General features: G+C 41.7%; 1 long non-coding RNA gene across 1 annotated transcript in view; it reads left to right on the top strand.

Annotated features, from left to right (window-relative positions):
• The window catches only part of LOC128654749 (uncharacterized), a 62,612-nt gene extending 37,520 nt beyond the window's left edge, over positions 1–25,092 (top strand). Inside the window, exon 3 of the long non-coding RNA XR_008401484.1 lies at positions 19,233–25,092. This is a non-coding gene — a long non-coding RNA (uncharacterized LOC128654749). The remainder of the gene's footprint in view (positions 1–19,232) is intronic.
• The last annotated feature ends 1,984 nt before the right edge of the window (positions 25,093–27,076 follow it).

Below are 27,076 nucleotides of genomic sequence, written 5' to 3'. Positions count from 1 at the left end.
GTTCTGTTACACCAGATCCCCTGCTATCACTGGTAATAATGTGCTTAGTGCTTGTTCTGTTACACCAGATCCCCTGCTATCACTGGTAATAATGTGCTTAGTGCTTGTTCTGTTACACCAGATCCCCTGCTATCACTGGTAATAATGTGCTTAGTGCTTGTTCTGTTACACCAGATCCCCTGCTACTGCTGGTAGTAACGTGCTTAGTGCTTGTTCTGTTACACAAGATCCCCTGCTATCACTGGTAATAATGTGCTTAGTGCTTGTTCTGTTACACCAGATCCCCTGCTATCACTGGTAATAATATGCTTAGTGCTTGTTCTGTTACACCAGATCCCCTGCTATCACTGGTAATAATGTGCTTAGTGCTTGTTCTGTTACACCAGATCCCCTGCTATCACTGGTAATGTGCTTAGTGCTTTTTCTGTTACACCAGATCCCCTGCTATTGCTGGTAATAATGTGCTTAGTGCTTGTTCTATTACACCAGATCCTCTGCTACTGCTGGTAATAATGTGCTTCGTGCTTGTTCTCTTACACCGGATCCCCTGCTATTGCTGGTAATAATGTGCTTAGTGATTGTTCTGTTACACCAGATCCCCTGCTACTGCTGGTAATAATGTGCTTAGTGCTTGTTCTGTTACACCAGATCCCCTTCTACTGCTGGTAATAATGTGCTTAGTGCTTGTTCTGTTACACCAGATCCCCTGCTATCACTGGTAATAATGTGCTTAGTGCTTGTTCTATTACACCAGATCCCCTGCTATTGCTGGTAATAATGTGCTTAGTGCTTGTTCTATTACACCAGATCCTCTGCTACTGCTGGTAATAATGTGCTTAGTGCTTGTTCTGTTACACCAGATCACCTGCTATCACTGGTAATAATGTGCTTAGTGCTTGTTCTGTTACACCAGATCCCCTGCTATTGCTGGTAATAATGTGCTTAGTGCTTGTTCTATTACACCAGATCCCCTGCTATTGCTGGTAATAATGTGCTTAGTGCTTGTTCTGTTACACCAGATCCCCTGCTATCACTGGTAATAATGTGCTTAGTGCTTGTTCAGTTACACCAGATCCCCTGCTATCACTGGTAATAATGTGCTTAGTGCTTGTTCTGTTACACAAGATCCCCTGCTATCACTGGTAATGATGTGCTTAGTGCTTGTTCTGTTACACAAGATCCCCTGCTATCACTGGTAATAATGTGCTTAGTGCTTGTTCTGTTACACAAGATCCCCTGCTACTGCTGGTAATAATATGCTTAGTGCTTGTTCTGTTACACGAGATCCCCTGCTATCACTGGTAATAATGTGCTTAGTGCTTGTTCTGTTACACAAGATCCCCTGCTATCACTGGTAATAATGTGCTTAGTGCTTGTTCTGTTACACCAGATCCCCTGCTACTGCTGGTAATAATGTGCTTAGTGCTTGTTCTGCTACACCAGATCCTCTGCTACTGCTGGTAATAATGTGCTTAGTGCTTGTTCTGCTACACCAGATCCTCTGCTACTGCTGGTAATAATGTGCTTAGTGCTTGTTCTGTTACACAAGATCCCCTGCTATCACTGGTAATAATGTGCTTAGTACTTGTTCTGTTACACCAGGTCCCCTGCTATCACTGGTAATAATACGCTTAGTGCTTGTTCTCTTACACCAGATCCCCTGCTATCACTGGTAATAATGTGCTTAGTGCTTGTTCTGTTACACCAGATCTCCTGCTACTGCTGGTAATAATGTGCTTAGTGATTGTTCTGTTACCAGATCCCCTGCTATCACTGGTAATAATGTGCTTAGTGCTTGTTCTGCTACACCAGATCCCCTGCTATCACTGGTAATAATATGCTTAGTGCCTGTTCTGTTACACCAGATCCCCTGCTATCACTGGTAATAATGTGCTTAGTGCTTGTTCTGTTACACCAGATCCCCTGCTATCACTAGTAATAATGTGCTTAGTGATTGTTCTGTTACACCAGATCCCCTGCTATCACTGGTAATAATGTGCTTAGTGCTTGTTCTGTTACACCGGATCCCCTGCTATCACTGGTAATAATGTGCTTAGTGCTTGTTCTGTTACACCAGATCCCCTGCTATCACTGGTAATAATGTGCTTAGTGCTTGTTCTGTTACACCAGATCCCCTGCTATCACTGGTAATAATGTGCTTAGTGCTTGTTCTGTTACGCCAGATCTCCTGCTACTGCTGGTAATAATATGCTTAGTGCTTGTTCTGTTACACCAGATCCCTTGCTATCACTGGTAATAATGTGCTTAGTGCTTGTTCTGTTACACCAGATCCCCTGCTATCACTGGTAATAATGTGCTTAGTGCTTGTTCTGTTACACCAGATCCCCTGCTATCACTGGTAATAATGTGCTTAGTGCTTGTTCTGTTACACGAGATCCCCTGCTATCACTGGTAATAATGTGCTTAGTGCTTGTTCTGTTACACCAGATCCCCTGCTATCACTGGTAATAATGTGCTTAGTGCTTGTTCTGTTACCAGATCACCTGCTATCACTGGTAATAATGTACTTAGTGCTTGTTCTGTTACACCAGATCCCCTGCTACTGCTGGTAATAATGTGCTTAGTGCTTGTTCTGTTACACCAGATCACCTGCTATCACTGGTAATAATGTGCTTAGTGCTTTTTCTGTTACACCAGATCCCCTGCTATCACTGGTAATAATGTGCTTAGTGCTTGTTCTGTTACGCCAGATCTCCTGCTACTGCTGGTAATAATATGCTTAGTGCTTGTTCTGTTACACCAGATCCCCTGCTATCACTGGTAATAATGTGCTTAGTGCTTGTTCTGTTACACCAGATCCCCTGCTATCACTGGTAATAATGTGCTTAGTGCTTGTTCTGTTACACCAGATCCCCTGCTATCACTGGTAATAATGTGCTTAGTGCTTGTTCTGTTACACGAGATCCCCTGCTATCACTGGTAATAATGTGCTTAGTGCTTGTTCTGTTACACCAGATCCCCTGCTATCACTGGTAATAATGTGCTTAGTGCTTGTTCTGTTACCAGATCACCTGCTATCACTGGTAATAATGTACTTAGTGCTTGTTCTGTTACACCAGATCCCCTGCTACTGCTGGTAATAATGTGCTTAGTGCTTGTTCTGTTACACCAGATCACCTGCTATCACTGGTAATAATGTGCTTAGTGCTTTTTCTGTTACACCAGATCCCCTGCTATCACTGGTAATAATGTGCTTAGTGCTTGTTCTGTTACACCAGATCCCCTGCTACTGCTGGTAGTAATGTGCTTAGTGCTTGTTCTGTTACACAAGATCCCCTGCTATCACTGGTAATAATGTGCTTAGTGCTTGTTCTGTTACACCAGATCCCCTGCTATCACTGGTAATAATGTGCTTAGTGCTTGTTCTGTTACACCAGATCCCCTGCTATCACTGGTAATAATGTGCTTAGTGCTTGTTCTGTTACACCAGATCCCCTGCTATCACTGGTAATAATGTGCTTAGTGCTTGTTCTGTTACACCAGATCCCCTGCTACTGCTGGTAATAATGTGCTTAGTGCTTGTTCTGTTACACCAGATCCCTTGCTATTGCTGGTAATAATGTGCTTAGTGCTTGTTCTATTACACCAGATCCTCTGCTACTGCTGGTAATAATGTGCTTAGTGCTTGTTCTGTTACACCAGATCCCCTGCTATTGCTGGTAATAATGTGCTTAGTGCTTGTTCTATTACACCAGATCCCCTGCTATTGCTGGTAATAATGTGCTTAGTGCTTGTTCTATTACACCAGATCCTCTGCTACTGCTGGTAATAATGTGCTTCGTGCTTGTTCTCTTACACCGGATCCCCTGCTATTGCTGGTAATAATGTGCTTAGTGATTGTTCTGTTACACCAGATCCCCTGCTACTGCTGGTAATAATGTGCTTAGTGCTTGTTCTGTTACACCAGATCCCCTTCTACTGCTGGTAATAATGTGCTTAGTGCTTGTTCTGTTACACCAGATCCCCTGCTACTGCTGGTAATAATGTGCTTAGTGCTTGTTCTGTTACACCAGATCCCCTGCTATCACTGGTAATAATGTGCTTAGTGCTTGTTCTATTACACCAGATCCCCTGCTATTGCTGGTAATAATGTGCTTAGTGCTTGTTCTATTACACCAGATCCTCTGCTACTGCTGGTAATAATGTGCTTAGTGCTTGTTCTGTTACACCAGATCACCTGCTATCACTGGTAATAATGTGCTTAGTGCTTGTTCTGTTACACCAGATCCCCTGCTATTGCTGGTAATAATGTGCTTAGTGCTTGTTCTATTACACCAGATCCCCTGCTATTGCTGGTAATAATGTGCTTAGTGCTTGTTCTGTTACACCAGATCCCCTGCTATCACTGGTAATAATGTGCTTAGTGCTTGTTCAGTTACACCAGATCCCCTGCTATCACTGGTAATAATGTGCTTAGTGCTTGTTCTGTTACACAAGATCCCCTGCTATCACTGGTAATGATGTGCTTAGTGCTTGTTCTGTTACACAAGATCCCCTGCTATCACTGGTAATAATGTGCTTAGTGCTTGTTCTGTTACACCAGATTCCCTGCTATCACTGGTAATAATGTGCTTAGTGCTTGTTCTGTTACACCAGATCCCTTGCTATTGCTGGTAATAATGTGCTTAGTGCTTGTTCTATTACACCAGATCCTCTGCTACTGCTGGTAATAATGTGCTTCGTGCTTGTTCTGTTACACCGGATCCCCTGCTATTGCTGGTAATAATGTGCTTAGTGATTGTTCTGTTACACCAGATCCCCTGCTACTGCTGGTAATAATGTGCTTAGTGCTTGTTCTGTTACACCAGATCCCCTGCTACTGCTGGTAATAATGTGCTTAGTGCTTGTTCTGTTACACCAGATCCCCTGCTACTGCTGGTAATAATGTGCTTAGTGCTTGTTCTGTTACACCAGATCCCCTGCTATTGCTGGTAATAATGTGCTTAGTGCTTGTTCTATTACACCAGATCCTCTGCTACTGCTGGTAATAATGTGCTTAGTGCTTGTTCTGTTACACCAGATCCCCTGCTATTGCTGGTAATAATGTGCTTAGTGCTTGTTCTATTACACCAGATCCCCTGCTATTGCTGGTAATAATGTGCTTAGTGCTTGTTCTGTTACCCCAGATCCCCTGCTATCACTGGTAATAATGTGCTTAGTGCTTGTTCTGTTACACAAGATCCCCTGCTATCACTGGTAATAATGTGCTTAGTGCTTGTTCTGTTACACAAGATCCCCTGCTACTTCTGGTAATAATATGCTTAGTGCTTGTTCTGTTACACGAGATCCCCTGCTATTACTGGTAATAATGTGCTTAGTGCTTGTTCTGTTACACCAGATCCCCTGCTATTGCTGGTAATAATGTGCTTAATGCTTGTTCTATTACATCAGATCCCCTGCTATTGCTGGTAATAATGTGCTTAGTGCTTGTTCTATTACACCAGATCCTCTGCTACTGCTGGTAATAATGTGCTTAGTGCTTGTTCTGTTACACTAGATCCCCTGCTATCACTGGTAATAATGTGCTTAGTGCTTGTTCTATTACACCAGATCCTCTGCTACTGCTGGTAATAATGTGCTTAGTGCTTGTTCTGTTACACCAGATCCCCTGCTATCACTGGTAATAATGTGCTTAGTACTTGTTCTGTTACACCAGATCCCCTGCTATCACTGGTAATAATGTGCTTAGTGCTTGTTCTATTACACCAGATCCTCTGCTACTGCTGGTAATAATGTGCTTAGTGTTTGTTCTATTACACCAGATCCTCTGCTACTGCTGGTAATAATGTGCTTAGTGCTTGTTCTGTTACACCAGATCCCCTGCTATTGCTGGTAATAATGTGCTTAGTGCTTGTTCTATTACACCAGATCCTCTGCTACTGCTGGTAATAATGTGCTTAGTGATTGTTCTGTTACACAAGATCCCCTGCTATCACTGGTAATAATGTGCTTAGTGCTTGTTCTGTTACACAAGATCCCCTGCTATCACTGGTAATAATGTGCTTAGTGCTTGTTCTGTTACACCAGATCCCCTGCTATCACTGGTAATAATGTGCTTAGTGCTTGGTCTGTTACACCAGATCCCTTGCTATTGCTGGTAATAATGTGCTTAGTGCTTGTTCTATTACACCAGATCCTCTGCTACTGCTGGTAATAATGTGCTTGTTCTGTTACACCGGATCCCCTGCTATTGCTGGTAATAATGTGCTTAGTGATTGTTCTGTTACACCAGATCCCCTGCTACTGCTGGTAATAATGTGCTTAGTGCTTGTTCTGTTACACCAGATCCCCTGCTACTGCTGGTAATAATGTGCTTAGTGCTTGTTCTGTTACACCAGATCCCCTGCTACTGCTGGTAATAATGTGCTTAGTGCTTGTTCTGTTACACCAGATCCCCTGCTATCACTGGTAATAATGTGCTTAGTGCTTGTTCTATTACACCAGATCCCCTGCTATTGCTGGTAATAATGTGCTTAGTGCTTGTTCTATTACACCAGATCCTCTGCTACTGCTGGTAATAATGTGCTTAGTGCTTGCTCTGTTACACCAGATCACCTGCTATCACTGATAATAATGTGCTTAGTTCTTGTTCTGTTACACCAGATCCCCTGCTATTGCTGGTAATAATGTGCTTAGTGCTTGTTCTGTTACACCAGATCCCCTGCTATCACTGGTAATAATGTGCTTAGTGCTTGTTCTGTTACACAAGATCCCCTGCTATCACTGGTAATAATGTGCTTAGTGCTTGTTCTGTTACACAGGATCCTCTGCTACTGCTGGTAATAATATGCTTAGTGCTTGTTCTGTTACACGAGATCCCCTGCTATCACTGGTAATAATGTGCTTAGTGCTTGTTCTGTTACACCAGATCCCCTGCTATCACTGGTAATAATGTGCTTAGTGCTTGTTCTGTTACACAAGATCCCCTGCTATCACTGGTAATAATGTGCTTAGTGCTTGTTCTGTTACACAGGATCCTCTGCTACTGCTGGTAATAATATGCTTAGTGCTTGTTCTGTTACACGAGATCCCCTGCTATCACTGGTAATAATGTGCTTAGTGCTTGTTCTGTTACACCAGATCCCCTGCTATTGCTGGTAATAATGTGCTTAGTGCTTGTGCTATTACACCAGATCCTCTGCTACTGCTGGTAATAATGTGCTTAGTGCTTGTTCTGTTACACCAGATCCCCTGCTATCACTGGTAATAATGTGCTTATTGCTTGTTCTGTTACACCAGATCCCCTGCTATCACTGGTAATAATGTGCTTAGTGCTTGTTCTATTACACCAGATCCTCTGCTACTGCTGGTAATAATGTGCTTAGTGCTTGTTCTGTTACACCAGATCACCTGCTATCACTGATAATAATGTGCTTAGTGCTTGTTCTGTTACACCAGATCCCCTGCTACTGCTGGTAATAATGTGCTTAGTGCTTGTTCTGTTACACCAGATCCCCTGCTACTGCTGGTAATAATGTGCTTAGTGCTTGTTCTGTTACACTAGATCCCCTGCTATCACTGGTAATAATGTGCTTAGTGCTTGTTCTATTACACCAGATCCCCTGCTATCACTGGTAATAATGTGCTTAGTGCTTGTTCTGTTACACCAGATCTCCTGCTACTGCTGGTAATAATGTGCTTAGTGCTTGTTCTGTTACACCAGATCCCCTGCTATCACTGGTAATAATGTGCTTAGTGCTTGTTCTGTTACTAATTTGTGAGTTACACTAAGCGCCGATTGCTAGGGACCCTTTGCTTTAATAAATTGACCCCTAGCGGTCAAATAGAAATGGATAATCAGATAAGAGGTAATTAAAGCGCCAAAGAACAAATGGCCGGGTCTAAGATATATAAAATTATGTCAGTTTATTCATACGTATACATAAAAGTTAACATTACGTTAAACCATAAGAAATAAATAATCAAGGATCCAAGATTTTACAATAAGTTAAAATCAAAAATTAAAAACAATTAATTATACAATCTTTCCATACAATAGTAAAATTTCAAATAGTGTGATATATCCGAATGTAAGGTGAATCAGTGTAGCTAATTCTACTAGAGAGACACTTTCTTGTATTAAGGTCTGTCAAATAGTAACTTCCTTGTATTGAGGTCTGTCTAATGATAACTAAATGTCTTGCATCTTGTGGTAATAGTGGTGTGCAATGTAATTCCGTGTGTTTTGCTAATTTCTGTCTTCCAATGAACTAATGTGAGTTTAAAGTGCCTGATAATACCAAAAATGATCGTGTCTAAAGTTGAGTGTTTTAAAATTCTTCCTTAAAAAATGTGGAAAACAAATTTCCCAAACGATAATCAAACAACAAAGTGAACAAACGATAATCAAATTGCTATGTGAACAAACTTAATATTCCATTGTGATAAAATAATAGTGGTCACAGTCAATGGTGAACAAAAATAATGAAAAAAGTAAAACTTCAAATGTGAAAGAAAAAAGAAAAAATGAAAAAAATAATAAAAAAATAATCCTGAAAAAATGTGAACAGTCACACATCCATAAAAATGTCAATTTAGGATAAAAATGTGTACTTGTTATTCCTCCCAAATGGAGTGTGGAAACTTAACTCCCAGTGTTCCTCTCGCCAATGTGAAGTACAATTTATCTTCTAAGTGGTGACCCAAACGGTCAATGCAATTCTCAGCAGTTTTCTATTCTTTTCTGCCAAAAACAAAAACAATAATAGTGCAGATGGTTTTAAACAAAATAATCCTACCAGAGTGTCACTTACCAGTCGACGCGTTTCGGTCATACACTGACCTTTCTCAAGACTGGTTTTTCTTATTCTTTGGGGTCTTTTTATACCCTGTTTAGTTAGCATTTTCATAATACCGGAAGTAGCAATCACCACTTCCGGTTTGCGTGACGCAAATCTTTTTCTTGTTTTGTTATAATGTTTTTATTAACTTTCCGTTTTGTCTAACTTGTTTTTTTGTGCTTCTTTTAAATATACTTTGGAGCTATTATTAAATATACTTTGGGGCTATCCTTTCATGTTTATTTTTACTTTGAACTTCCGTTTTCTTCATTTCCTCATTAGTTAAATCTTAAGGTGTGTACAATATACTCACTCCCATTGGCTATTGATAAATGTGTGGGTGTTACCTCATTAGTCAAATTCTAAGGTGTGCTCCGTATAGTCACCCCTATTGGTTGTTGTTAAATGTTGTAGAAGCGTGTGTGTTTATCGTATCAGCTGTGTTCTTCTGTTTATTTTATGAGCAGGTCAGCCTATGAAAACTGACAGTTTCTGCTTAGACTCGCTATTCTCATTGATATTTAGTGAGCTTATTTATGAGGTCTAGTAGTTCACGATCTAAATTGTAGGTTTTACTTATGTTTATTTACAAATTGTGGATAATTAGAACGTTAGTTCCATTTAGCCGCTTTATATTAACAATGTATAATTTAAACGTCATGCAGATATATGTCTTTTTCGTTTCGCTAACATTGTTTTTTTAAAAATAGTTGTGGTTTACTCTTCCTCAATATTTGTTCATTTATAGTTATCTTTTCATTCAATATTTGCATTGCGAGGGTCACAATTTTTGTTCACCTCTAAAAATGAAAATTATACATTCGTTATAATCGTGCCGGTTTTTTGGATTTCAAAAACCTCTCTCTGATTATCCAACCTTTAGACTTTCCAGATTACTCCATGAGGCGGGTCTTTTCTAATAGATTTTAATGTTCTGTATTTTTTAATTACTTTTTATTCTCTTGATATGTTGTTGGGTATGTGGGGATTAAATTTACCTTTAAAGAATGGATGAGCGTGGGAATGGAAGGGCTATTTCTTTCTACTCTTATGCCCTATAGGGATTAAGTTTGCTTCTTAAAAAATGGATGAGTGGAGATGGAAGGGTTATTACATTCTACCCTTATGACTTTTGTGCTTGGTCCTTCCTTAATTGTATCTTAGGTCTTTCTAAGGGTTCAGTTTGGAATTTTTTGAGCTTGGGTCCACTATTCTAGAGGTGATGTTACTTTATAGAATTTTTTGTGGAAGTTATGTACTTAGTTAGGGTGTTGGATTACTGTTGATTGTTTGTTCTGAGTGAGTGAAAAATGATCGAATGTTGTGATCGATCAGTGATATTACTGTTGATGCTTCTATTGGGCAGAGTGTTTAGCTGTTAACTATAAATGGTTTTAAAGTGTAGTTCATACTCAGTTGTTAATATTCAACTTGTAAGTCTGCATTCAACAAGGACTAGGTAACTTTCAATCTGATATAATGCGCTAGTCCTTATAATTTGGGACCAAATAACTGACTGAGCATTTGTTAAGATGAGTCAGAGACGAGTCGAAGGAGAGATATTTTACATTAGTTCAAATTTATATTTGTCCGTTATTTCATTTTCTCCAGGCTTTTGTGGGATATTTCTTGGAATTGTTCTTGAGTGTTATCTCTTTGGTTGTCGTTTCTTTAATGGGAAAAAAAATTTTGTTAGTCTCTTTTTTGATTTCCAGATGACATATTTTCACCGGATAGTCAAAATCTCTTACTTAAATTTCAAGATAAAAGGATTCATAAGATTTTTTCACAGTGAGGGTTATTTATGTTATTATTTTCGTAAGGTCTTTCATCTTAAGAGTTATTTTGGTACTCTTCCACAGGGTTGGTTGATTTAGGACAGACATCAATTTAGATTCAATAGGTGGGACAAATCCTCTTTGTTGTTCAAACCCCTTGGGTAGAGGGAATCCAGACGAAAGATCCATTTTGACTCCTCAGTGAGTAGTCTTTTCTCTTGGTTACCTCCTCGCCAGTTCTTCGATACTTTCTGTATTCCTATGTATGTCAAAGCCTTAGTGTCTCCAGGATGTTTTTCCAAGAAGTGTTTGTACAATGCTGTTTCTTTGTTGAGTTTCTCGATACACAGCAGATGTTCGCGTATCCTATCCCTCAGTTGTCTGGACGTTTGTCCCACATACTGAAGTCCACATGGGCATTGGAGTAGATACAATACGTTCTTATCTTGGCACCGTATTAAGTCATTGATCTTGTATTTTTCTTTGTTGTTATATGATTGGAATTCTGTTGATTTTTTGCCACATTTGCATGCCTTGCATGTATGACAGGGGAAGAAGCCTTTTATTGTTTTCCCAAATGTGTCCTTTATTTCCAATTGTTTGACTTTCTTTATGCTTGGTGCTAATTTGTTTTTCAGAATGCTAGTTCTTCTATATACAAACTTTGGTCTTTGGGGTAACCTTTCTCCAAGGATGTCATCATCCCTCAGTATGTTCCAATGCTTCCTAAAGATGTCTTCAATAATGCGACTATTCTCACTGTATTCTGTTATTAGCGGTACATCAAGGGTCTCGTTGTCATTAGTCACCCTGGTCCTGTCTTTATATTTGGTTAATTCCTTTCTTTCAATTTTTCGGATCTCTTCTATCCTCTGGTCCAGATGGTGTTCATTGTAACCTCTCTCAAGGAATTTTGCCTTGATTATCTGGGCTTGTTCTTCCCATTTTTGTGGATCTGAACAGTTTTCTCCAACATAGGTGTGTCCGGTCCACGGCGTCATCCTTACTTGTGGGATATTCTCTTCCCCAACAGGAAATGGCAAAGAGCCCAGCAAAGCTGGTCACATGATCCCTCCTAGGCTCCGCCTACCCCAGTCATTCTCTTTGCCGTTGTACAGGCAACATCTCCACGGAGATGGCTTAGAGTTTTTTAGTGTTTAACTGTAGTTTTTCATTATTCAATCAAGAGTTTGTTATTTTCAAATAGTGCTGGTACGTACTATTTACTCAGAAACAGAAAAGAGATGAAGAATTCTGTTTGTATGAGGAAAATGATTTTAGCAACCGTAACTAAAATCCATGGCTGTTCCACACAGGACTGTTGAGAGCAATTAACTTCAGTTGGGGGAACAGTTTGCAGTCCTTTGCTGCTTGAGGTATGACACATTCTAACAAGACGATGTAATGCTGGAAGCTGTCATTTTCCCTATGGGATCCGGTAAGCCATGTTTATTACGATTGTAAATAAGGGCTTCACAAGGGCTTATTTAGACTGTAGACCTTTTTTGGGCTAAATCGATTGATATTAACACTTATTTAGCCTTGAGGAATCATTTATTCTGGGTATTTTGATATAATAATATCGGCAGGCACTGTTTTAGACACCTTATTCTTTAGGGGCTTTCCCAAAGCATAGGCAGAGTCTCATTTTCGCGCCGGTGTTGCGCACTTGTTTTTGAGAGGCATGGCATGCAGTCGCATGTGAGAGGAGCTCTGATACTTATAAAAGACTTCTGAAGGCGTCATTTGGTATCGTATTCCCCTTTGGGTTTGGTTGGGTCTCAGCAAAGCAGATACCAGGGACTGTAAAGGGGTTAAAGCTTAAAACGGCTCCGGTTCCGTTATTTTAAGGGTTAAAGCTTCCAAAATTGGTGTGCAATATTTTCAAGGCTTTAAGACACTGTGGTGAAAGTTTGGTGAATTTTGAACAATTCCTTCATGTTTTTTCGCAATTGCAGTAATAAAGTGTGTTCAGTTTAAAATTTAAAGTGACAGTAACGGTTTTATTTCAAAACGTTTTTTGTACTTTCTTATCAAGTTTATGCCTGTTTAACATGTCTGAACTACCAGATAGACTGTGTTCTGAATGTGGGGAAGCCAGAATTCCTATTCATTTAAATAAATGTGATTTATGTGATAATGACAATGATGCCCAAGATGATTCCTCAAGTGAGGGGAGTAAGCATGGTACTGCATCATTCCCTCCTTCGTCTACACGAGTCTTGCCCACTCAGGAGGCCCCTAGTACATCTAGCGCGCCAATACTCCTTACTATGCAACAATTAACGGCTGTAATGGATAATTCTGTCAAAAACATTTTAGCCAAAATGAACCCTTGTCAGCGTAAGCGTGGATGCTCTGTTTTAGTTACTGAAGAGCATGACGACGCTGATATTAATATCTCTGAAGGGCCCCTAACCCAATCTGAGGGGGCCAGGGAGGTTTTGTCTGAGGGAGAAATTACTGATTTAGGGAACATTTCTCAGCAGGCTGAATCTGATGTGATTACTTTTAAATTTAAATTGGAACATCTCCGCATTTTGCTTAAGGAGGTATTATCCACTCTGGATGATTGTGAAAATTTGGTCATCCCAGAGAAACTATGTAAAATGGACAAGTTCCTAGAGGTGCCGGGGCTCCCAGAAGCTTTTCCTATACCCAAGCGGGTGGCGGACATTGTTAATAAAGAATGGGAAAGGCCCGGTATTCCTTTCGTCCCTCCCCCCATATTTAAAAAATTGTTTCCTATGGTCGACCCCAGAAAGGACTTATGGCAGTCAGTCCCCAAGGTCGAGGGAGCGGTTTCTACTTTAAACAAACGCACCACTATTCCCATAGAGGATAGTTGTGCTTTCAAAGATCCTATGGATAAAAAATTAGAAGGTTTGCTTAAAAAGATGTTTGTTCAGCAGGGTTACCTTCTACAACCCATTTCATGCATTGTCCCTGTCACTACAGCCGCATATTTCTCACACGGACATCGTCCTGGCCTTTCTCAGATCTCACGGCTGGAAAGTGAACGTGGAAAAGAGTTCTCTATCCCCGTCAACAAGGGTTCCCTTCTTGGGAACAATTATAGACTCCTCAGAAATGAGGATTTTTCTAACAGAGGCCAGAAAGACAAAACTTCTGGACTCTTGTCGAATTCTTCATTCCGTTCCTCTTCCTTCCGTAGCTCAGTGCATGGAAGTGATCGGGTTGATGGTAGCGGCAATGGACATAGTTCCTTTTGCGCGCATTCATCTAAGACCATTACAACTGTGCATGCTCAGTCAGTGGAATGGGGACTATACAGACTTGTCTCCAAAGATACAAGTAAATCAGAGGACCAGAGACTCACTCCGTTGGTGGCTGTCCCTGGACAACCTGTCACGAGGGATGACATTCCGCAGACCAGAGTGGGTCATTGTCACGACCGACGCCAGTCTGATGGGCTGGGGCGCGGTCTGGGGATCCCTGAAAGCTCAGGGTCTTTGGTCTCGGGAAGAATCTCTTCTACCGATAAATATTCTGGAACTGAGAGCGATATTCAATGCTCTCAAGGCTTGGCCTCAGCTAGCGAGGACCAAGTTCATACGGTTTCTATCAGACAACATGACGACTGTTGCGTACATCAACCATCAGGGGGGAACAAGGAGTTCCCTAGCGATGGAAGAAGTGACCAAGATCATTCTATGGGCGGAGTCTCACTCCTGCCACCTGTCTGCTATCCACATCCCGGGAGTGGAAAATTGGGAAGCGGATTTTCTGAGTCGTCAGACATTGCATCCGGGGGAGTGGGAACTCCATCCGGAAATCTTTGCCCAAGTCACTCAACTATGGGGCATTCCAGACATGGATCTGATGGCCTCTCGTCAGAACTCCAAAGTTCCTTGCTACGGGTCCAGATCCAGGGCTCCCAAGGCGGCTCTAGTGGATGCACTAGTAGCACCTTGGACCTTCAAACTAGCTTATGTGTTCCCGCCGTTTCCTCTCATCCCCAGGCTGGTAGCCAGGATCAATCAGGAGAGGGCGTCGGTGATCTTGATAGCTCCTGCGTGGCCACGCAGGACTTGGTATGCAGATCTGGTGAATATGTCATCGGCTCCACCTTGGAAGCTACCTTTGAGACGAGACCTTCTTGTTCAGGGTCCGTTCGAACATCCGAATCTGGTTTCACTCCAGCTGACTGCTTGGAGATTGAACGCTTGATTTTATCGAAGCGAGGTTTCTCAGATTCTGTTATCGATACTCTTGTTCAGGCCAGAAAGCCTGTAACTAGAAAGATTTACCACAAAATTTGGAAAAAATATATCTGTTGGTGTGAATCTAAAGGATTCCCTTGGGGCAAGGTTAAGATTCCTAGGATTCTATCCTTCCTTCAAGAAGGATTGGAAAAAGGATTATCGGCAAGTTCCCTGAAGGGACAGATTTCTGCCTTGTCGGTGTTACTTCACAAAAAACTGGCAGCTGTGCCAGATGTTCAAGCCTTTGTTCAGGCTCTGGTTAGAATCAAGCCTGTTTACAAACCTTTGACTCCTCCTTGGAGTCTCAATTTAGTTCTTTCAGTTCTTCAGGGGGTTCCGTTTGAACCCTTACATTCCGTTGATATTAAGTTATTATCTTGGAAAGTTTTGTTTTTAGTTGCAATTTCTTCTGCTAGAAGAGTTTCAGAATTATCTGCTCTGCAGTGTTCTCCTCCTTATCTGGTGTTCCATGCAGATAAGGTGGTTTTACGTACTAAACCTGGTTTTCTTCCAAAAGTTGTTTCTAACAAAAACATTAACCAGGAGATTATCGTACCTTCTCTGTGTCCGAAACCAGTTTCAAAGAAGGAACGCTTGTTGCACAATTTGGATGTTGTTCGCGCTCTAAAATTCTATTTAGATGCTACAAAGGATTTTAGACAAACATCTTCCTTGTTTGTTGTTTATTCAGGTATAAGGAGAGGTCAAAAAGCAACTTCTACCTCTCTCTCTTTTTGGATTAAAAGCATCATCAGATTGGCTTACGAGACTGCCGGACGGCAGCCTCCCGAAAGAATCACAGCTCATTCCACTAGGGCTGTGGCTTCCACATGGGCCTTCAAGAACGAGGCTTCTGTTGATCAGATATGTAGGGCAGCGACTTGGTCTTCACTGCACACTTTTACCAAATTTTACAAGTTTGATACTTTTGCTTCTTCTGAGGCTATTTTTGGGAGAAAGGTTTTGCAAGCCGTGGTGCCTTCCATTTAGGTGACCTGATTTGCTCCCTCCCTTCATCCGTGTCCTAAAGCTTTGGTATTGGTTCCCACAAGTAAGGATGACGCCGTGGACCGGACACACCTATGTTGGAGAAAACAGAATTTATGTTTACCTGATAAATTTCTTTCTCCAACGGTGTGTCCGGTCCACGGCCCGCCCTGGTTTTTTAATCAGGTCTGATAATTTATTTTCTTTAACTACAGTCACCACGGTACCATATGGTTTCTCCTATGCTATTATTCCTCCTTAACGTCGGTCGAATGACTGGGGTAGGCGGAGCCTAGGAGGGATCATGTGACCAGCTTTGCTGGGCTCTTTGCCATTTCCTGTTGGGGAAGAGAATATCCCACAAGTAAGGATGACGCCGTGGACCGGACACACCGTTGGAGAAAGAAATTTATCAGGTAAACATAAATTCTGTTTTTTCTCATCCTTAAAAGTTGTCCCTTTGGGATATTCGCTTTCCAATTTCTGTGATGACAACTGGTTTGGTGGACATAGTTGTTACTGTCCACCTTTTTGAAATGAGTCGATGTTTTAATAGTGTTGTTCTTTATTTCTATTTCCAAATCAAGGTAAGTAAGAGATTTTTGACTGTGTTCATACGTGAAGCGTAAATTGAGTTCATTTTGGTTCATCACTTTGAAGGTGTATTCCAAATCCTCTTGTGTTCCTTTCCAGATTAGTATTATGTCATCAATATAACGGCGATAGAGAACCAGGTCCGCGCCAGCGGGACATGATTCCCAAAATATTTCTTCCCACTTTGCCATGTAAAGATTGGCATAGCTGGGCGCGAACCTGGTCCCCATCGCCGTCCCACATATCTGCCTGTAGAACTTCCCTTCATTACTGAAGTAGTTGTGATGTAAAATGTAGTTTATACTTTCTAGTATGAATTCACATTGTCTCTCCGGGAGTTCTTTGTCTCTCTCCAAATAGAATTGTACTGCCTTTAATCCTTCCTCATGCGGAATACTTGTATATAATGCAGTAACATCACAAGTTGCCAGGATAAAGTTCTCCTCCCAGCTTATTTCCTCGAGTAGATTAATTATCTGAGTGGAGTCCCTTAGATATGATGGAACGCGTCGACTGGTAAGTGACACTCTGGTAGGATTATTTTGTTTAAAACCATCTGCACTATTATTGTTTTTGTTTTTGGCAGAAAAGAATCGAAAACTGCTGAGAATTGCATTGACCGTTTGGGTCACCACTTAGAAGATAAATTGTACTTCACATTGGCGAGAGGAATACTGGGAGATAAGTTTCCACACTCCATTTGGGAGGAATAACAAGTACACATTTTTATCCTAAATTGACATTTTTATGGATGTGTGACTGTTCACATTTTTTCAGGATTATTTTTTTATTATTTTTTTTCATTTTTTTCTTTCACATTTGAAGTTTTACTTTTTTCATTATTTTTGTTCACCATTGACTGTGACCACTATTATTTTATCACAATGGAATATTAAGTTTGTTCACATAGCAATTTGATTATCATTTGTTCACTTTGTTCTTTGATTATCGTTTGGGAAATTTGTTTTCCACATTTTTTAAGGAAGAATTTTAAAACACTCAACTTTAGACACGATCATTTTTGGTATTATCAGGCACTTTAAACTCACATTAGTTCATTGGAAGACAGAAATTAGCAAAACACACGGAATTACATTGCACACCACTATTACCACAAGATGCAAGACATTTAGTTATCATTAGACAGACCTCAATACAAGGAAGTTACTATTTGACAGACCTTAATACAAGAAAGTGTCTCTCTAGTAGAATTAGCTACACTGATTCACCTTACATTCGGATATATCACACTATTTGAAATTTTACTATTGTATGGAAAGATTGTATAATTAATTGTTTTTAATTTATTTATTTATTTAACTTATTGTAAAATCTTGGATCCTTGATTATTTATTTCTTATGGTTTAACGTAATGTTAACTTTTATGTATACGTATGAATAAACTGACATCATTTTATATATCTTAGACCCGGCCATTTGTTCTTTGGCGCTTTAATTACCTCTTATCTGCTTGTTCTGTTACACCAGATCCCCTGCTACTGCTGGTAATAATGTGCTTAGTGCTTGTTCTGTTACACCAGATCCCCTGCTACTGCTGGTAATAATGTGCTTAGTGCTTGTTCTGTTACACTAGATCCCCTGCTATCACTGGTAATAATGTGCTTAGTGCTTGTTCTGTTACACCAGATCCCCTGCTACTGCTGGTAATAATGTGCTTAGTGGTTGTTCTGTTACACCAGATCTCCTGCTACTGCTGGTAATAATGTGCTTAGTGCTTGTTCTGTTACACCAGATCCTCTGCTACTGCTGGTAATAATGTGCTTAGTGCTTGTTCTGCTACACCAGATCCTCTGCTACTGCTGGTAATAATGTGCTTAGTGCTTGTTCTGTTACTATAAGGCACTCTCTTAAACCGACATAACCTCGCTGCAATAAACTTTCTAACTTATTAACCCCTATAATGCCAATAGCCCACTGCAATAAACTTCCTAACCTTTTAACCCCTATACTGCCATAATCCCTCAACGCTAACTAGCCCTACACTACTTAACTACCTAACAGCTACCCCCCAAAGCCCTTAACCTAACGCACCCCAAGTTACACAAAATAAAAAAAACTAAAATTACACACACAAAAAAAGCACTACCAAAAAAAAACAAAAAAACGTTATGCCTATCTTTACAAAAAAAAAATCTTATACTAACACTAAAACTTCTCTAACAATTGCCCTGAAAAGGGCATTTTGTAGGGATTTGCCCTAAAGTAATTTAGCGTTTTCTTGGCACAAAACATCCCTATTCTAAAACCAAAGTAACTACAGTTACAAGAAACTTGGTCATTTGATATTTAGCATATGATTATGATTGGCTGACAACGGTGACGCCATTTAACACAGGCAATACTGAAAGGAATATCTTTTGTGACTATCTTGTTTCAGAACACTAGCTCAACATGCACATCCTGTGCTTGCAGTCAGCATTGCATGGGGAATGGGTGGGAGATGTCACAGTATGTTCTTTAATATTTGTTTAAGCTTTCTCCTTTCTCTCAGGCCACATAAATTACCTTTGTCTTATTTCTTTTACCCCAATCCCATGTCCCTCACTCTCATATCCACCATTCTTCCCCCTTTTCCACATTCTCTCTTCAACTTCCTTCCTTTACATTCTCCCACCTCCCGCCTACCTTCTCTCCAACCTCCCTCCTGTCCTCACTCTAACCTCCCTCCTGCCCTCTCTGTTACCTTCCTCCCACCTTCTCTCTATCCTCCCACCTACTATCTAACCTTCATCCCACCTTCTCTCCAACCTCCCTCCCTCCTGTCTCTGTCCTTTTCTCTTTCTCTTACCTTCTCCTTTTGTCCCAAACCTTTTTTCTCTCTTTAGGTATTTGACAGCTCTGGATCCTTCCTGTCCTACATAAACACCATGGCAGATCCTCTATATGGGCCTCAGGGACTTTCCCTCACATCTGACGGGCATGTGGTGGTGGCAGACTCTGGCAACCACTGTTTCAAGGTATACCGGTATTTACAGTGACCTTGACACCACAGGGAGGGCTAAGCCAGTGTTCATCCTGCTTCTCTGTGCCAGTAAATCAAGTACCCTTCTGCAAGCAATACTCATTTTTGTGCACAGACTCAAGTGATGTTTTCTTGTCCTCTTCAAGCTGCTGGGTTCATTCTTCAGATATAGTATGAACTTCACACAGCTGCCAGGGGCACAGTGTTTGTAGCTCTCTGTTGCATACTTTGCGCAATGCCTTCTGAACTATGCCAAACCATTCATCTGAGCAAATACGTGTATCTCTGACAGGATGGGAGTAACACTACTTGACTGCTAAGAGTCTGCTGAGAATCCACTGAATTTAGACTATTTTGATGGGAAAAGAATCGTTGAAAAGAGTTGTACCTCTCACAAGTCTGTCGTCTGAATGTCTCCAGGTGCCAGTAGCAACTTAATGGAGTTTCCACATTTGTGCCATGAAACCATGGGTCTTACTGCTTCTCTTGTCTGCTGCTGAACGGATGACTGAGCTGTTTGTCCTGCTTGTTGCTAATGATGTGCGTCAGACTTAGGAAGCTCTCCGCTACCAGCGTGTAAGGATGAGGTCCAAGCACAGCTTCTCCTTTACCACGCTCTGGCTTTTCTAGGCACATGGATTATATGTAAGGATTAACCAACTTTAATGGTGGTGATTCTACGATTGGCCAGATAGTGACACAGTTGGTTGCACTAATATACTTGCACTTTCCTTCTGGCTGCTCCATCATGGGTCAGATCACATAATCTGTAGAGGACCTTGCCTCTAGATAGACTCTGACAGGGTATTGCTACTGGAGGTTGGGGCCTTGTGGTAGTGTTAACAGGTGATCATGTTCTCTCCCTCACTCCAGTAATAAATGCACCACAACCGGAGCTCTCCCTAGTTTGCAATGCTGTGTTAAGGAAAGTTGCTTTGTCTATTACAGCTTTCTGTTCATGTAGAGCTATGGGATAGTGGTTACATCAAAGGTTAATGAGATAGTTGTGTTGCCTGGAGCATTAGAGAATCTACTAATTCCACTGGAGTGAATGAGGTTTACTATGAACAGGAGGGAGGCTCTGCTAATTTATATGTGAGCCATGAGATTTGTGTGTGGGACATGGCTGAGGATCTGCTGAGTTGTTATTATTGAATTTTGACTTGAGTGATGGTTTGTTGCAAGTAGGAGATGATCGAGTTATGTGAGGGATGTTAGTCAGGCTCTGCTGAGTTGGGTGTAAAAGCTGATCATGGTCTACTGAGTTATATGTGAGAAATGAACAAGGTTCTGTTGAGTGTCATGTGAGATGTGAGTGGCGTTCTGCTGAAATGCATGACATATAAGTGAATGTCTGCTGAATTGCATGTGAAAGGTGATCAATATTCTGATGAGTTGTTTGTGGCAGATGAGTGAGGTTCTACTACGTATAATAATGGTCTGCTGAATTGGGAGTAGGACATTTTTGTGGATATACTGAGTTGCCTGTGAGACCTTATCCTTATTGAGGATCTGCCTAGTTGTGTGTGGGACTTTAGAATCTGTTGAGTTTCCTCAATCTACTGTGTTAATGAGGAACAGGTTGCATGTAGGACATTAATGAGTATCTGCTTAGTTGCTTGTAGGAGATGTCTGAGGATCTGCTGAGATGTGAGTGGGACATTAGTGAGTATCTGCTTAGTTGCTTGTAGGCGATGATTGAGGATCTGCTGAGATGTGCGTGAGGACCTGCTTAGTTGTGTATAGAAAATTATTGTGGATCTGCAGAGATGTGAGCGAGGACATAAGTGAGGATCTGCTTAGTTACTTGTAGGAGATGACTGAGGATCTGCTGAGATGTGCGTGAGGACATAAGTGAGGATCTGCTTATTTGTTTATAGGCGATGATTGAGGATCTGCTGAGATGTGAGCGAGGACATAAGTGAGGATCTGCTTAGTTACTTGTAGGAGATGATTGAGGATCTGCTGAGATGTGAGTGAGACATTAGTGAGGATCTGCTGAGTTGTGTATAGAAAATGATTATGTATCTGCAGAGATGTGAGTGGGACATAAATGAGGATCTGCTGAGTTGTGTGTTGGAGATGATTGAGGATCGGCTGGGATGTGATTGGGACATTAGTGAGGATCCGCTTAGTTGTGTGTAGGAGATGATTGAGGATCTGCTGAGATATGAGTGGGACATTAGTGAAGATCTGTGTGTGGGTTATATGCAGTAAGTGAGTATGTGGGGTAGTAAAACTTGAAAATTGCAGGTAGAACAGCAGATTTGCTGAAGGGAAATAGCTCCTGAATGTAACCTGGGTTAAAGGGAGAGGACACAGAGCACACTGGAGGCTGCACTTTACTGTATTTCTTCAGTTTTGTTTATTTTATCATAACTATCCTGTTAACCATTTTTCACTCAAAGTAGAAGCCAATTCATCAATGAGATCTTTCCTGCTGATGAACAGGGACAGGCTAACAGAAACATAGTAAGACCAAATCCAGGCTTATAGTCAGGAACAGGGTAATGCCTACTCCAGGCCTATAATCTGTAGCAGGGTAATATGCTAGAATATAGTAATCCCCCCTCTAGACTGATCATCTGGAACAATCTAATGCCCACTCTAGGCTGATCATCTGGAATATGGTAATGCCCCATCTATGCTGATCATCTGAAACAAGATAATGTCCCTCTAGGCTGATCATTTGAAACATAGTAATGCCCCCTCTATGCTGATTATCTGAAACAAGATAATGCCCACTCTAGGCTGATCATATGGAACATGGTAATGCCCACTCTAGGCTGATCATCTGGAACAAGATAATGCCCACTCTGGGCTGATCATCTGAAACAAGATAATGCCCACTCTAGGCTGATCATATGGAACATGGTAATGCCCACTCTAGGCTGATCATCTGGAACAAGATAATGCCCACTCTGGGCTGATCATCTGAAACAAGATAATGCCCACTCTAGGCTGATCATATGGAACAAGATAATGCCCACTCTAGGCTGATCATCTGGAACAAGATAATGCCCACTCTAGGCTGATCATATGGAACACGGCAATGCCCACTCTAGGCTGATCATATGGAACAATCTAATGCCCACTCTAGGCTGATCATATGGAACACGGTAATGTCCACTGTAGGCTGATCATATGGAACATGGTAATGCCCCTTCTATACTGATTATCTGAAACAAGATAATGCCCACTCTAGGCTGATCATATGGAACAATCTAATGCCCACTCTAGGCTGATCATCTGAAACAAGATAATGCCCACTCTAGGCTAATCATATGGAACACGGTAATGCCCACTCTAGGCTGATCTGAAACATGGTAATGCCCCCTCTATACTGATTATCTGAAACAAGATAATTCCCACTCTAGGCTGATCATATGGAACATGGTAATGCCCACTCTAGGCTGATCATCTGGAACAATCTAATGCCCACTCTAGGCTAATCATATGGAACACGGTAATGCCCACTCTAGGCTGATCATCTGAAGCTAGATAATGACCATTCTAGGCTGATCATATGGAACATGGTAATGCCCACTCTAGGCTGATCATCTGAAGCAAGATAATGACCATTCTAGGCTGATCATATGGAACACGGTAATGCCCACTTTAGGATGATCATCTGAAGCAAGATAATGACCATTCTAGGCTGATCATATGGAACACGGTAATGCCCACCCTCGGCTAATTATCTGGAATAATCTAATGCCCACTCTAGGCTGATCATCTGAAACATAGTAATGCCCCCTCTATACTGATTATCTGAAACAAGTTAATGCCTCCTCTTGGCTGATCATATGGAACATGGTAATGCCCACCCTCGGCTAATTATCTGGAATAATCTAATGCCCACTCTAGGCTGATCATCTGGAGCACGGTAATGCCCACTCTAGGCTGATCATCTGGAACAGTGTAATGTCCACTCTATAGCTATGATGGGGTGACACATATGTCTGTAGCTATGAAGGGGTGACACATATGTCTATAGCTATGAAGGGGTGGCACATATGTCTGTAGCTATGATGGGGTTGCACATATGTCTGTAGCTATGATGGGGTGGCACATATGTCTGTAGCTATGATGGGGTGACACATATGTCTATAGCTATGAAGGGGTGGCACATACGTCTGTAGCTATGATGGGGTGGCACATATGTCTGTAGCTATGATGGGGTGGCACATATGTCAGTAGCTATGATGGGGTGGCACATATGTCAGTAGCTATGATGGGGTGGCACACATGTCTATAGCTATGATGGGGTGACACATATGTCTATAGCTATATATTGTAGAATATTGTGAAGTTTGTGGACCAATGTTGTGGTGTATTTAATATATTACTAACCTTCTGGCAAGAAGTGGATCGTATTTCAGTTGCACCCGTTCACTGTGTGCCAGATAATGTTTAACCGATGACATGAGGACAATTTACAGATGATCCCGATATCCACAAGTGACTCACTTGAGTCCATCATTCATCCGATGACTTGCACATGATCTTATCAATCAGGATGACTGAGGGCTGACACCATCTGTCCTTCTCAGTGAGTTTCTCCTAGAGCAGTGCCACACTGAGACTACCCTCCAGGGTGACAAATGACGTGTGGTTCCTCTCTCTGTGAGGTTAGCACACAATCTGTTTTGTTCTATGAGGGAGAAATAGAAAATGTGTCCCCTCTCCTGGGGAGTGATAGGTCCTGTGCCTAGTCCCTATGAATGTTTGGGGTTTCTGGGATGGTTCAGAGTTAGTGTCTTTCTTGTACAGTTATATTTTGTTATGTTTAAAGGTTTTTTATGCTTTCTATGTCTTTTTTTATGGATATAATGCTTTTATTTTACTTTTTGCTGAATACTTCACCACCTGAATGTAATTTATCACCTGTTTCATTACCCCAGCCACAGGAAAGAGACAATCCACACCAGGGTGAAACAGGGTTAACACAGAAACTCAGTATCTGGTCATCCTTAGTGCCATAGACTGTAACATGATAGTAAATGGATGGATCCAAGAGGACCGGAGGCTGTGGTCAGGCGGGACAGGAGGCCGTGGTCAGGCGGGACAGGAGGCCGTGGTCAGGCGGGACCAGAGGCCGTGGTCAGGCGGGACCGGAGGCCGTGGTCAGGCGGGACCGGAGGCCGTGGTCAGGCGGGACAGGAGAGGCCGTGGTCAGGCGGGACAGGAGAGGCCGTGGTCAGGCGGGACAGGAGAGGCCGTGGTCAGGCGGGACAGGAGAGGCCGTGGTCAGGCGGGACAGGAGAGGCCGTGGTCAGGCGGGACCGGAGAGGCCGTGGTCAGGCGGGACCGGAGAGGCCGTGGTCAGGCGGGACAGGAGAGGCCGTGGTCAGGCGGGACAGGAGAGGCCGTGGTCAGGCGGGACAGGAGAGGCCGTGGTCAGGCGGGACAGGAGAGGCCGTGGTCAGGCGGGACAGGAGAGGCCGTGGTCAGGCGGGACAGGAGAGGCCGTGGTCAGGCGGGACAGGAGAGGCCGTGGTCAGGCGGGACCGGAGGGAATGTGTCTGGGAGGAGTAAATGCAGGAAATTGTATTGAGAAGGGAAGGAGAATTTATAGTGTCAGACTGAACATTTGTGCTTAGAGTTGCAGGGGGAGGCATGGTCTATGGATGGCTGGATCAGAGTTTTCATTCTAAGTTGCAGGGCATCTACCCCAAAGGTCAGGAATGGAAGACTGTGCAAATAAACTTATTTCAACCACGTGTGCGTCTCATTATTTAATTAGTAACCTGTTTCCATAGTGTGTCTGTACATTATGGGTTTAGATGGCAAACTTAACGGACATTAACCCCTAAATACAATTTAGTATAGAGGTTACTTTCTGCCAACCTCTAGTCATCGATTCTACCCTGTTCAAATCTGTCTTTCTCTTCATCCCAGTGCTGATGTGTTTGCACATGTGAAGTAACTCTCCGTCACATGCCTGCAGTATAACCTAGGTACCAATATGTCAGCACCATGATTAGCAGGAGGTGCATGAGATGTATTTAGTGTATAATGTGCAGTAACTCTCTATCACATACCTGCAGTGTAACTTAGGTACCAATATGTCAGCACCATGATTAGCAGGAGGTGCATGAGATGTATTTAGTGTATAATGTGCAGTAACTCTCTATCACATACCTGCAGTGTAACCTAGGTACCAATATGTTAGCACCATGATTAGCAGGAGGTGCATGAGATGTATTTAGTCTATAATATGCAGTAACTCTCTGTCACATACCTGTAGTGTAACCTAGGTACCGATATATCAGCACCATGATTAGCAAGAGGTGCATGAGATGTATTTAGTGTATAATGTGCAGTAACTCTGTATCACATACCTGCAGTGTAACCTAGGTACCAATATGTCAGCACCATGATTAGCAGGAGGTACATGAGATGTATTTAGTGTATAATGTGCAGTAACTATCACATACCTGCAGTGTAACCTAGGTACCAATATGTCAACAGCATGATTAGCAGGAGGTACATGAGATGTATTTAGTGTATAATGTGCAGTAACTATCACATACCTGCAGTGTAACCTAGGTACCAATATGTCAGCACCATGATAAGCAGGGTGTGTGTGAAATGTATTTAGTGTATAATGTGCTGTAACTCTCTATCACATACCTGCAGTGTAACCTAGGTACCAATATGTCAGTACCATGATTACCAGGAGGTGCATGAGATGTATTTAGTGTATAATGTGCAGTAACTCTCTATCACATACCTGCAGTATAACCTAGGTACCAATATGTCAGCACCATGATAAGCAGGAGGTGTATGAGATGTATTTAGTGTATAATGTGCTGTAACTCTCTATCACATACCTGCAGTGTAACCTAGGTACCAATATGTCAGTACCATGATTAGCAGGAGGTGCATGAGATGTATTTAGTGTATAATGTGCAGTAACTCTCTATCACATACCTGCAGTGTAACCTAGGTACCAATATGTCAGCACCATGATTAGCAGGAGGTACATGAGATGTATTTAGTGTATAATGTGCAGTAACTCTCTATCACATACCTGCAGTGTAACCTAGGTACCAATATGTCAGCACCATGATTAGCAGGAGGTGCATGAGATGTATTTAGTGTATAATGTGCAGTAACTCTCTATCACATACCTGCAGTGTAACCTAGGTACCAATATGTCAGCACCATGATTAGCAGGAGGTGCATAAGATGTTTTTAGTGTATAATGTGCAGTAACTCTCTATCACATACCTGCAGTATAACCTAGGTACCAATATGTCAGCACCATGATTAGCAGGAGGTGCATGAGATGTATTTAGTGTATAATATGCTATAACTCTATCACATACCTGCAGTGTAACCTAGGTACCGATATGTCAGCACCATGATTAGCAGGAGGTGCATAAGATGTTTTTAGTGTATAATGTGCAGTAACTCTCTATCACATACCTGCAGTGTAACCTAGGTATCAATATGTTAGCACCATGATTAGCAGGAGGTGCATCAGATGTATTTAGTGTATAATGTGCAGTAACTCTCTATCACATACCTGCAGTGTAACCTAGGTACTAATATGTCAGCACCATGATTAGCAGGAGGTGTATGAGATGTATTTAGTGTATAATGTGCAGTAACTCTCTATCACATACCTGCAGTGTAACCTAGGTACCAATATGTCAGCACCATGATAAGCAGGAGGTGCATGAGATGTATTTAGTGTAT

The sequence above is a fragment of the Bombina bombina genome, chromosome 3 (assembly GCF_027579735.1).
Source record: "Bombina bombina isolate aBomBom1 chromosome 3, aBomBom1.pri, whole genome shotgun sequence".
Classification (NCBI taxonomy): domain Eukaryota; kingdom Metazoa; phylum Chordata; class Amphibia; order Anura; family Bombinatoridae; genus Bombina; species Bombina bombina.
Note: the sequence above shows the minus strand (reverse complement) of the source record. Positions and strands in the feature narration are given on the sequence as shown.